The following is a 12,606-nucleotide window of genomic DNA, read 5'->3' on the forward strand; positions in this document are numbered from 1 at the left end:
CATTTGGGTTTCCACATGAAAAACATGTGTGTCATGTGTTGTGCATTTTTCATGTGATGATTAAGGGTTCTTTGTTTGAGTGATTATGCATGCAGAGTTATTAGGTTATGGTATTACTGTTACACCACATGCATATGTTTATTGGTGAAGTTGTTATCAAGTATTGAATGTATTTGAAGTGTTCAGACTTATCAGTTTATGTTGTCTGAAGTCTTACTGTGTTTAACCATTATTGCCATGGTTAAGTTCGGTAATGAAGACAACCAGTTGGTATTTCTTTAACTTGATAAGTTGTTGAGAAATTTTTTGTCTATATTGATTCACTCCCCGCTCTCAGTACCAGTTAGGGTATCTGCCGTTCATCATTATTCATCATAATGATTAACTCAACCTTCTTGCATGATTAGAATTTTTCTCTCTAACTCGACCCTCATCTAACCTAAGGGTTTCATCAAGCATTCATGGCTTTAACCTCGTTATCGCTTTAACCCTTGCACAAGAGTTTATCCTTTGGGTAAAAGATTTATCCATTGGATAACCCTAACCTAACCTTAACCCTTACCTCCTAAGGTAACCTCCATGTATTCTCAAGCATTTAATGCTTCTTTCATCTCCTCTAAAGCAATCTCTTGTTGAGAATTGTAACCATTTCATTGGTGAGAATTGTGAACATGGATTAATTAACTTTCAATACCGGCCCTTGTTAAGATTATCCAATCTTGACTATCCATTGCCCTATTTTCCCTATAAATAGAGCTCCCATTCTCTCATTTTGATATAGATGAAACTTATAGTCATTTTTCTAATGATATATCCAAGTCTTTGTGCATAAAACTTATAGTCATTTTACTAAGCATTTTAGCCTCTCCTTGATAAATTATCTTAATAAGCATTTAGAAGCATTTTAATATCATAGAATATCCATGTTAGACTAGTATATCATTGCTAGGATAATTAGCTATTCTTATCATCATCTTTATGCTATCTTAATCATCATAGTTTCAATATCATACATGTCTTAGGAATGCATTCATGCATAATAATCAAACATCACTCGTTCTTGGAGTTGTCATTCCTAAGTCACTTTGCTCAATGATTTGAGAGCAAAGACATTGACTTTAGGGATCCTGGGAGATAGAGAACAATGGGACACCCCTTGGGAAGTTGAGCTATTTAAATATAGTTCCTATAACTTGCACCAAGAGTCTTATTGGTGTGTGGGCCTTTTGAATCAAACTTTTACATTTTTGTCGCCCTCATTTCCCGCATACATTCTCAAATCTTCGTATGAGCTTCATTACACTTGTTTTTGGATTTATAGTCATGCTTTAGATCCATTATTGAATTTGATATTTGAAGCATTTACATTTACACTTACTTTCATTTAGGGCTTACTCTCTTAGCGTAGGGTATAACTCTAGATTTACATTTAGGATCTTGCGTACACACATGTTTCTTGCACACACAGTTTTTGAGCATTACATTGGCTATTTGTGGAGGTGGAAATCACCAAAGCAAGGTTTCTGACTAAGGAAAAACCCTAAATAGCCACCTAGACACCATTTTCCTAGTTGCAGGTGCAGGTAAATGAATTTGATAGAGGCATGATCGTCGGAATAAAAAGAGAACATAGGTACAAACCTCAGGCCAAAAGGAGGTCTTAGTTTTATGAGACCAGGGCATGGGCCCTAGTCCAGGACCAAGGCATGACACCCTAGTCCTCTGTCCTTTTCAGCTTCTTTTGGTAATTCAATAGTGTAGATTTCAGCTCCCGGATTCCAGAGGTACACCCCAGTGCAGAAAATCAGGACCAAGGCGTGGTGCCCTGGTCTAGCTCAATCAGGCCTAATTTTTGGTGATAGGTGCACATATGAGTTTAATTCCCTATTCTGTGTTTTGTGTTTCAGCTTCAGATTTGTATCTTTCTACATTTTTAGTTTACATCAACTTATTTAGTTATCTCCTTATCTTAATTAGTCATATCATTACATTTTGCACATTTCCTCTCATTGCAGCAAAGGAATAGAAACACCAAAGATATTCCTTGAATCTCTTGCCCAAGAGGTAGTCAAAGTGAATCATCTCCTTAGGCTCTTTCGTATTCCATTGTGTGGATGAGAGTGGAATTACATCTTTGTCTACGCGATTCTAATTTTACCCTACACATTATCATTGCTTAAATCCATCCCTAATCGAGGATTACAACTTTAGGGATTCCCATTGTGCAACTTGTTGGAACCCTAAATTTTGCAAAATTTAGGGTCCCCTATGTGAGCAAATCTAGTGAACACAAAATTTAGGGTCCCCTATGTGAGCAAGTCTAGTGAACACCCCTAAAAGTGCACTCATGAACCCTGATCCTGATAAACGATTTGACCTTGCAATTATGTTTACCACCCATGAATAAGAATGATCACCTATATTCAGCTTCCCACAATCAAATTTGATACATATTTCAAATGGCAAAATTTAGGGTGCACATAAGTGCAAGTCACACAACCATTCTGAGTAGGCATTTTCAAGATTTAATAGCTTTGTATCTATAAGCTTTCATACTAAACCGATTGTCTCCATCAATTCTCCTATCAACAAAATATCCCTATACCAATTTGCAGAATCCTAGGACACCATTTGTTATTTTTCCAAAGTCAATTCCATTTGCAATTTATTCATTTTGTTACTTGCACATTGCAAAACTCACCAGAGTAGCCTTCTGTTGTGATTAATATTTCACACCTAGATTACCTTCAGACCAAACAATTGACCCACACTATTGTTTCTATCACAATGAACTTTGGTGCAAGGTTTTAGAGCCCCATCGGTCCATTGATATTTTTTTCTAAGCCTAAACCAAATGCAATTTATGCAAGTCTGAAACTGGCACAAGGCCAAAATTAATTATGGAGCCCACTTTGAAAATTAATATCTGTCACCTCAGAATGAATTTCTCAGAGTCGTTAGTTGCCTTGCAATACCTGGTTAAATGTTTACATGATTGACAACTCTCTTGACCTAATAGTGTGATTTGGTCAGTTTTTTAGGAGTGAATCTAGATGCAAAAAAACAAGTTTGGACATTTTTACTAAGGGTAAAAAATGCACAATTCGGTAATGTTTAAAATCAATTCATGATCACGACCTCGCTCTAAATTATTCTTGCCACTAGTTTGAGTTGATTTATTGGCAAAATATGTGAGAACAAAAAATTTGGTTAAGAGGGAGAGCACTTTCACAAAGGTTTTCTTTGCTAATGCTAGGCTTTTCACTATGGATATTGGTTTGAGAAGAATGATTTATTCGATCATCAGATGAGTTAATTATTGTTACAAGTTTATTAATAAAAAACATAAATCAACAAGCCAAATTTAATGCCAATTATGATAGAGGAGGATCTAACTTCATCTCTCACAAAGGTAAATATTTCACTTTCCAGATAATTTAAATCAATATTTTTGAGGTTGTTGGAATCCACTTGAATGGTTGATTTCAAATATTCACTATATGTGGGGGTAAATGCGGCTCCCATAAGGGTAGAGTCCAACATATAGTTTCAAAAGGAGATCCGACCTTTGTCATATACGTGCAAACCCGAAGATGAATATTTTTAAAAATTACTGACAATATTCTCATGCATACTCTAATAATGAACTGTACATGGAATCCTTACTTTCAGAATTTTTAAAAATTACATTTAGAATCCTCTTGAATGAGGAGAAAAGAAGACTAAGTACAAAGAAGAAAACTCTAGAAAAACCCTAAAGGGAACAAAAAATTGACACGTCCTCTTCATTGTTGAATTTTGAAATTCTAAAATCTGCACTTTTCTCCTCCAAAATTGACTTTGATCTACATCTTTGACCCTGTTGATGTTGTCTAGAAAATTCGAAAAGATCCTTGCAATTACACATCTTTGTCATCCATTCCTGCGCACAAAAAATCCGACATTGTCTGCTCATAGATTTGTTGTGACAAAGGACTTGTTACACTCAACATTTTGCCCTCTGTCTTAGTCTGAAAATTTTCTCATTTGGGTCTCTATTTCTCTACATGCAACCCACATTTTATCTCAGACTGAAAATGGAAAAATCTCCCTTTTGGTGGTTGTCACTTTCTGCTTTGTCCTACCATTTCTACATGCTTCCCACTCAAAGAAATATACACTCTAAATGTATGATTTAAATGTTTCCCACAAATTAAAAAATAATTAGCAAATTAAATAAAAATAATCCCATTTTTGTAAGAGTTTTTCAAGCTATCTGAAAGTGTTTGAATGCTGCAATCTACTCCCGAGTGAAATAACCATATTCACGTAAAAATGAATTTTCCCCCTCCTTTGATTTTTTATTTGGCTCTCCCTATGAATTTTTTTATCATACCCTTTACCGTCTATCGTTGTTAGCTCTTTACCGTTGAGTGCACACACATATTTGCATTGTTGTATTTTTATTTTCAATCCTTATATCAAAGGCACTTGGTTTTCTTAATAAAAGATCATGTTTACCCCCTGCTTGCTTCATATTGTCATGTGCAAGAGCAACAATTCAATGCTTCAATGTACTTGTTGTTGACATTCAAAATAACTCTTTGCTGATCCAAAAATGTCACTCAAGGTGAGAGCATCAACACTTCTGTCAAGCTCTGAAATATACAAAAACTTTATCACTCTAGATCTTTGGGCAGATTATTGATTCACTAGTCCTTTTAACTCACTTTGAATCAACATTTGCATCAAGTTCCATTGTTGATGATGAGGGTATTTCAATCATGGCAGTCTGGAGTGGTTGTTCACTTTTGCTAACACTTTGAACTTCGGGCTCTCTTTTTAACTGATCAAATATAGTCATTACTCATTTTTTGATTGAAGACTCACTAATGCTATTGTGATCAGAAGGAGTAGAGGGATTCTTAGATGTTGCATGTCTGCTTGAACATCTATTATCTAGAGAAAATGTTAGTTGATTGGGGGAATTTGAAGATTGATTTGACTAACTTTGGTTGAAAGGCTCAACATCACTAATCATGGATATAAGTTGCTCCTTATCCAATCTTATCAAAGTCCTGAGACCCTGTGGAAGGTGTAGACGCTATACTTTTGCAATCAAACTCATCTCCTTCTACAATTTCTTCTATCGGGTTGGAATTTTTGGGGGCTTCCAAAAATATAAGTGATTCACTTGTTGATCGCCTATGGTTACATCTACAACCGCCATTCCGGAATACCAAGCATTTATTTCCATATCTGCATCACTAAAATATGTTGCTATCATGTTCTTTGACCATCGATCATAATTCCTAACATGGATGTCAAGCTTGAGGCCCAATATACGTTCTATGGAATTAGCCTGAAACTGTTACCGTCTACCCACTACTTTTTGAGTGAAATGTAGTCCACATCCACGACTTCTGTTCTCCTTCAAACTGCCTTTATCTTCACAATGACCTTGTATTTGAGAGATACGCGTACAGGTTTTTGGTTGGGCAGTGCGATCTACACCTTTCTTCTTTTTCAATACATAATCATCAAGTTAAAGTAATTCACACATACCCCCATGCCTTCGTTTATCTCCCAACCAACATGTTTTGATTGCTAGGAAGGGATTTCCCATTTATTTACTATGCTCGATCTACCTGTAGCGTCGTAAATTGTACACTCTTAATTGGGTGGTACAATTCCATGCTTAGGTTTAGCACCCGCCTTAGTGTGTTTTCATGTTGCATTTTATATTTACTTTATGCATTTAATTAAATCTAAAGTCTTCTTTTAACCCTTGACACATCATAAAATTGGGCCCTTAATCCTAAGTGTGCCCCTTTTAATTTTATTCTTTCAATTATGTCCTATTTTGACCTTTAAGGCTCAATTTCACATAACAAAACATCTCAAATCGTTGCATCCTCCTGGGAATCATCTTATAATCACAAAATCTGGCATCCCTAAAAATTTGAAAAAAAATTGGTCGGACCGATGTGAATCACATCGGTTCCTTCTTTTTCTTCCCAAATTTTGGGATCATGTTTTGGCATTATTATAATGTTTAAAATTGATTTGGGTCAAAAAAATATTATTTCTAGGTCGGCCTATGATCAAAAACAAATTCTAGGGTTTCATACATATAGCCTTTCCTTTCCTCATTTGAAGGATCCAACAACTAGCAATTGAAGGAGCCTCTTATGAAGTGAAAGTATAGGTTTATATGAAGTCTTCAATAAGAAAATAAAGCATTTTATCAAGTCTACATTAAGAATTTTTATCATCAAGTGGAGCTTTGAGGATATTGAAGAATAATAGGAGATCACTGACTATTGATTGACTTGTACCTCTCCCTTAGGGTTTGGTATGTTTTCATGTTATTCTCAAATATTTGTATGAGCTTCATGACACTTGTTTTCAAATTTATATTCATGCTTTAGATCCATTATTGCATTTGAGATTTGAAGCATTTATATTTGCACTTACATTCATTTAGGGCTTACTCTCTAAGCATAGGGTATAACTCTAGATTTACATTTAGGATCTTGCATACACACAAGGTTCTTGCACACACACTTTTTCAGCATTACATTGGCTATTTGTGGAGGTGGAAATCACCAAAGTAAGGGTTTTGACTAAGGAAAAACCCTAAATAGCCACCTAGACACCATTTTCCAAGTTGTAGGTGCAGGTATAGGAATTTGACGAAGGCACGATCGTCAGAATCATAAGAGAACATAGGTACAAACCTCAGGCCAAAAGCAGGTCTCAGTTTTATGAGACCAGGGCATGGCGCCTTGTTTCAGGACCAAGGCGTGACACCCCGGTCCTCTCTCTTTTTCAGATTCTTTTGGTAATTCAACAGTGCAAATTTCAGTTCCCGGATTCCAGAGGTAGCAGAAAATCAGAAGCAAGGCGTGGTGCCCTAGTCCAGCTCAATCAGGCCTAATTTTCGACGACAGGTGCGCATCTAAGTTTAAATCCCTATTTTGTGTTTTATGTTTCAGCTTTAGATCTGTATCTTTCCACATTTTCAGTTTATATCGGATTATTTAGTTATCTCCTTATCTTAATTAGTCATATCATTACATTTTGCACATTTCATCTCATTGCAACAAAGGAATAGAAACCTTAAAGATATTCCTTGACTCTCTTGCCCAAGAGGTAGTTAAAGTGAATCATCTCCTTAGGCTATTTCGTATTCCAATGTGTGGATGAGAGTGGAATTAGGTCTTTGTCTACCCGATTGTATTTTTACCCTACACACTACCATTGCTTAAATTCATCCCTAATCGAGGATTATAGCTTTAGGGATGCCCATTGTGCAACTTGTTGGAACCCTAAATTTTGCAAAATTTAGGGTCCCCTATGTGAGCACATCTAGTGAGCACTCCTAAAAGCCATTTTCAAGATTTAATATCTTTGTATTTATAAGCTTTCATACTAAACCGATTGTCCCCGTCAATTCTACTATTAACAAAATATCCTTATACCAATTTGCAGAATCCTAGGACACCATTTGTTATTTTTCCAAAGTCAATTCCATTTGCAATTTATTCATTTTGTTACTTGCACATTGCAAAACTCACCAAAGTAGCCTTCTGTTGTGATTAATATTTCACACCCAGATTACCTTTAGACCGAACCAATTGACCCACACTATTGTTTGTATCACAATGAACTCCAGTGCAAGGTTTTAGATCCCCATCGGTCCATTTGATATTTTTTCTAAGCCTAAACCAGATACAATTTATGCAAGTCTGAAACTGGCACAAGGTCAAAATTAATTATGGAGCCCACTTTGAAAATTAATAACTGTCACTTCAGAATGAATTTCTCAGAGTCGTCAGTTGCCTTGCAATCTTTGGTTAAATGTTTACACGGTTGACAACTCTCTTGACCTAATAGTGTGATTTGGTTAGTTTTCAGGATTGAATCCAGATGCAAAAAACCAAGTTTGGACATTTTTACAAAGGGTAAAAAATGCACAATTCGGTAATGTTTAAAATCAATTCATGATCACGACCTCGCTCCAAATTATTCTTGTCACTAGTTCGAGTGGATTTATTGGCAAAATATGTGAGAACAAAATTTTTGGTTAAGAGGCAGAGCACTTTCACAAAGGTTTTATTTTCCGATGCTAGGTCTTTCAATATGGATATTGGTTTGAGAAGAATGGTTTATTTGATCATCAAATGAGGTTATTATTATTAAAAGTTCATTAATGAAAGACATAAATCAGCAAGCCAAATTTAATGCCAATAATGACACAAGAGGACCTAACTTCATCTCTCACAAAGGTAAATATTTCACTTTCCAGAAGCTCGATAATTTAAATCAATATTTTTGAGGTTGTTGGAATCCACTTGAATGGTTGATTTCAAATTTTCACTATATGTGAGGGTAAATGCGGCTCCCATAAGGGTAGAGTCCAACATATAGTTTTAGAAGGGAATCCGACCTTTGTCATATAAGTGCAAACCTGAAGATCAATATTTTTGAGGTTGTTGGAATCCACTTGAATGGTTGATTTCAATTTTTCACTATATGTAGAGGTAAATGCGGCTCCCATAAGGGTAGAGTCCAACATATAGTTTCAGAAGGAGATCCAACCTTCATCATATAAGTGCAAACCCGAAGATGTAAAATGATTTGTTATTTGAATTTTAATGATTTGAATAATGACATTTCTAATGATTTAAATTATATATCCGAAGAGGAATAATATCCAGGTCAAGTCAAAACTAAAATCAATCGAAATTGATCTAAATTAATTATTATGAATATTATTACAATGATAAAATAAAGATTGTCAAAACGATTTGTACAAGTGACAAATAAAAGGTGGTGGGCCCGGAAATATAGATGAAGTTAAAAGTTTCCTAAAGTTCTTTATCTTCCTCACAAAATAATTGTGCTCAAACTTATCGACAAGATATAAGCCTTCTACAAAAGCACAAAATGGTGTTGCCGATGTTTGATGTTTCACCCAAATTTTGATTTCGGTATGATGATGGATTTCTAACAAGGAAGAAATAGTCTCATCGATAAAAATAAAGTTGCCCTAACTTACTTTGCTATGGAAATTTAGGGTTTCCCATGTTATCGATTGAGCAATGAGGATTTCGATATTTCCAAGCCAAAGAATTGTCAGTAAGCTCCATGAAATTTGTTGATAACCTCCATGCCTGTGTAATCTCATAGACAAACATTTAAAATCTGATCAGAACTCAGACAAGGCAAGAGAATTTGTTGATAACCTCCATGCCTGTGTAATCTCATAGACATACATTTAAAGTCTGGTCAAATCTTATAATTGGAAATGATCTGGAAAATAAGCATAAGGAGCATGGAAAATGGTTGAAGAGTTTATCCAGTGAATGCAATTTGCAGGTGTATAATCAAATTTCACAAACCTTTGCCAAATCAGCTTTAATTTCCTACCTGTGCAAAACGGTAGCATTGGAATAAAGTCTGATCACTCATCGTGATGCCCTTTGATGCTTAACTGGAACATAATGAAGATGAATTATGGCAGTTGCAACGCCTAGCCAAATCTGCACGAGAAAATGAATCCATTGAATTAACTTCGGAGCTTCCAGATAAATATCGAACATTGTAGTTGCAGGGTAAGTAAGCATAAAATGGAATCATAATTTTTTTTTGAGAGCTTATAATGAATGTAATTAGCAGATTGAAACTTGAGTATCATAGTCTGTATTGAAATGAAACCTTGAAACTGAGTATGGAGACTCATTAAAGCATTCAGGAAAGAGGAATTTTAGAGAACGGTCATAAATATCATGGACAACACGCCCTCAGCTTGGGCCAAATTGGGAGCATTGGTTTCGGGAATGAAATTTTAGGGATGTTGTGAGTACAGGATATGCACGAAATGAATTTGTTAAAATGCCTCTAGAAACTCTCAGATCGTGGAGCTAGCCATTATCCTTTCCGCCTGTAAAAAATGGAATCTTAAAGTGGGTAAAGTAAAAGTAAAGTGAAGTGAAGTGTTTTTATAGTTCACATGCCATTTATCTATGTATGGGTTTACATATGGGTTAGAGTCTTATGAGACTACCTCGTACTCCTTGCGTGAGGTACCTAACTGCACTACAAACGAGACATACATACCTTAATACTCCTTGTGGAATTTGAACTTGTGACCTCTTTTTCAAGAACACAAGTTCTCTATATAATGGATATCCATCATAGTATAGGGAGACGCAGTTTAGGTGAAACATCTTCACCGATGAGACATTAAGAACATTTCACGGAACCAATCGTCTCATCGAAAAGGGTACAATTAAACACGAAGCCATCAACAAAGGAAATAAATTTGTCAACAAAAATAAAGAAAATACTTGGTTAGTGAGGCAGCAAAGTAAAATAATCCCTAGACAGTTGTTAATGTTTCCACCCTAAAATAAAATAACTTTTGAAGAAAGGCATGATAATTTTTTGAAGTAAATATTAGATAAAGAAGGGTATTTGTTTTACCTAAAAGGTGGATGACATAAGGGTGGAATTTTTTACTAAAAAAAACAAAACTATGATATCAAAGAAATTATTTCCACCCATAGGTGAAAAATCTTTCACGCTAGGATTAATACAATATGGATGATTCATTAATAATGATGAAAAATATGAAGAAAAGTTTTACTTAAGGAAGGCAAATTATGCAAAGCTTGATGGGAAATATTTTTATGATCGGTAATTACACACACCTTGAAACAATCCCCCCTAGCGCAAGTGAGGGGGTTTGAACTTGTGACCCAGGATTATATACCACTTTTTAGAAGTGCAGTTGTCGTTGCACCAAAAGATTGAGCTATTAATGCTCGATAAAACCACTAGAATTATAGAATCCACAGGAGGCAGTTAAGCCATGTCACAAACCCGAGTGCTACACCGCACATCACAAGGAGATGAAGGCTACACACCTTGCAACACATGGCATTGCCAACCTTAGGTCCATTTGGAGAATTCATTAGATTGGTCCTGTTAATCCTCAAAAACTCATATGTGTACTCAAGATTCCTCCTCTCCAAAATATTCTTGGCCGCCATTCCACTCAATTCTAGAGGGTTGTTGACTGTACATTATCTGGTATTAGGCTCATTAGGGATGGAATAACATTGTGGTTTCCTACCACCATACCTAACTTGCGCAATCTATCCTCACATTGGAATCATTCAACACATCCTTTTTAAAAATAGAATCAATGGTGTTTAAAAGAGCTCGATGCCCTTCCCCTTTCTCTGGCTCAGTCTGCTGGGGTTTATCAAGCTCATTTATCATTTGTTGGATTTTTATCAACAATCTCGTTCTGTTCTAGTTCTTTCCCTTTCTCATGCACAATACAATACCTAGTCAAATGCTTGGAGCTTTTACATTTCTTACAATTTTCCAATACCTCCTCTATCTCAATTTTTTGCTTCCAGATTCCTTCTAAAGAGATAATTTCAATCTTAGTGGAAATAGGGGAAAGAGGCCTCCAATGGATACAAATCCTAGTATAAATACTAAAATCCTTTTATTTAATGGCATCATCGACACAAATAAACCTTCCAATCTTGTTACCAATCAATTTTAGAGTCTCAGGATGTTTGTACTCATTCGAGAGATTGTATAATCTTAACCAAACTGGAATCTCATCAATAGAAGTCTTAAGTGGGTCAAAATTTGGGGTCCAATCGCTAATGAAAAAACCCATGCCCCCCATCATAAATGGTGCATTGTTTAAAATCCATTTTTTTTCGGAGGGTTTTTTGCAAACCATGAGATAAAAGCCATTAGAATGGTATTGATAGTAAAATCCTTGCTCTATTGTTCATTACACCATTTTCAAACTCAAAAGTATAAAAACCACTCCTCTAATCATTTCATAAAAAAGGCCTTTTCCCTCATAGTTTCAACAACTTCCTTCCATTCATTATTTTCAATATGAAGAGACAAAGAACATGGTCGTGTGTTATTAGAACATACCTTTCGAGTTTTATTTTGGTCTTTGGCTCTCTAAATTTAAATTTATGCTCAATCTCCTTGAAATTTCTCGGTTGTGCATTAACAACCCTCTTTTCGCCTGACACCCATTGACGGATTCTCGAACCATTGTAAGGATGAATGACATTTTTTTGGTCTCTTAGTTGACCTAAGAGAGATATCCTCCCAAACTCTAGCAAGGGGACGCCATGACTTATTCTAGAAACTGCTTCCCCTCGCCTACTCTGCATATTCCACCTACCATGATTTCGTCGAAACCCTAACCAGCCATCACCCAGAGCCATAATACCATGATATCATTAATTGCATGAAATAAAAGAGAGTTTTCATAATATATGAATGTTTTCTTATTATGTCATTATTTAAGAAAAGTGATTATTTTTCTTGCATGTGATGGGTTTACCTTCCAAGATGGGTGCTAAATATGGGCTAACAGAGAAGATTGATCACCTTTCTGGGAAAAAACATATATTTCCAAGTGCTTTAGCCAAAGCCATGTTTTCATTAAAATAGATGAATGTAGCCTAGCAAAATTATAGTGTTTCTTTGTCACCTCTTGATTGTAGCATATTACATGTTCATGTTAGAAATGCATTTAGGTATGTTAGGTTGCACTAGGATTCCCTCCTA

At 35.5% G+C, this 12,606-nt stretch overlaps 1 long non-coding RNA gene across 1 annotated transcript; it reads right to left on the bottom strand.

Moving 5' to 3' along the window:
* Nucleotides 1-8,830: 8,830 nt before the first annotated feature.
* LOC131026742 (uncharacterized) lies at nucleotides 8,831-9,900 on the bottom strand. Its single transcript, XR_009102376.2, has 3 exons — nucleotides 9,703-9,900; nucleotides 9,415-9,527; nucleotides 8,831-9,158 (listed from the first exon to the last, which is right to left on the bottom strand). It is a non-coding gene; the product is annotated as an uncharacterized LOC131026742 (long non-coding RNA).
* Between the last annotated feature and the right edge of the window lie 2,706 nt (nucleotides 9,901-12,606).

This window comes from Cryptomeria japonica, chromosome 1 (genome assembly GCF_030272615.1).
Source record: "Cryptomeria japonica chromosome 1, Sugi_1.0, whole genome shotgun sequence".
In the NCBI taxonomy this organism is placed as follows: Eukaryota; Viridiplantae; Streptophyta; class Pinopsida; order Cupressales; family Cupressaceae; genus Cryptomeria; species Cryptomeria japonica.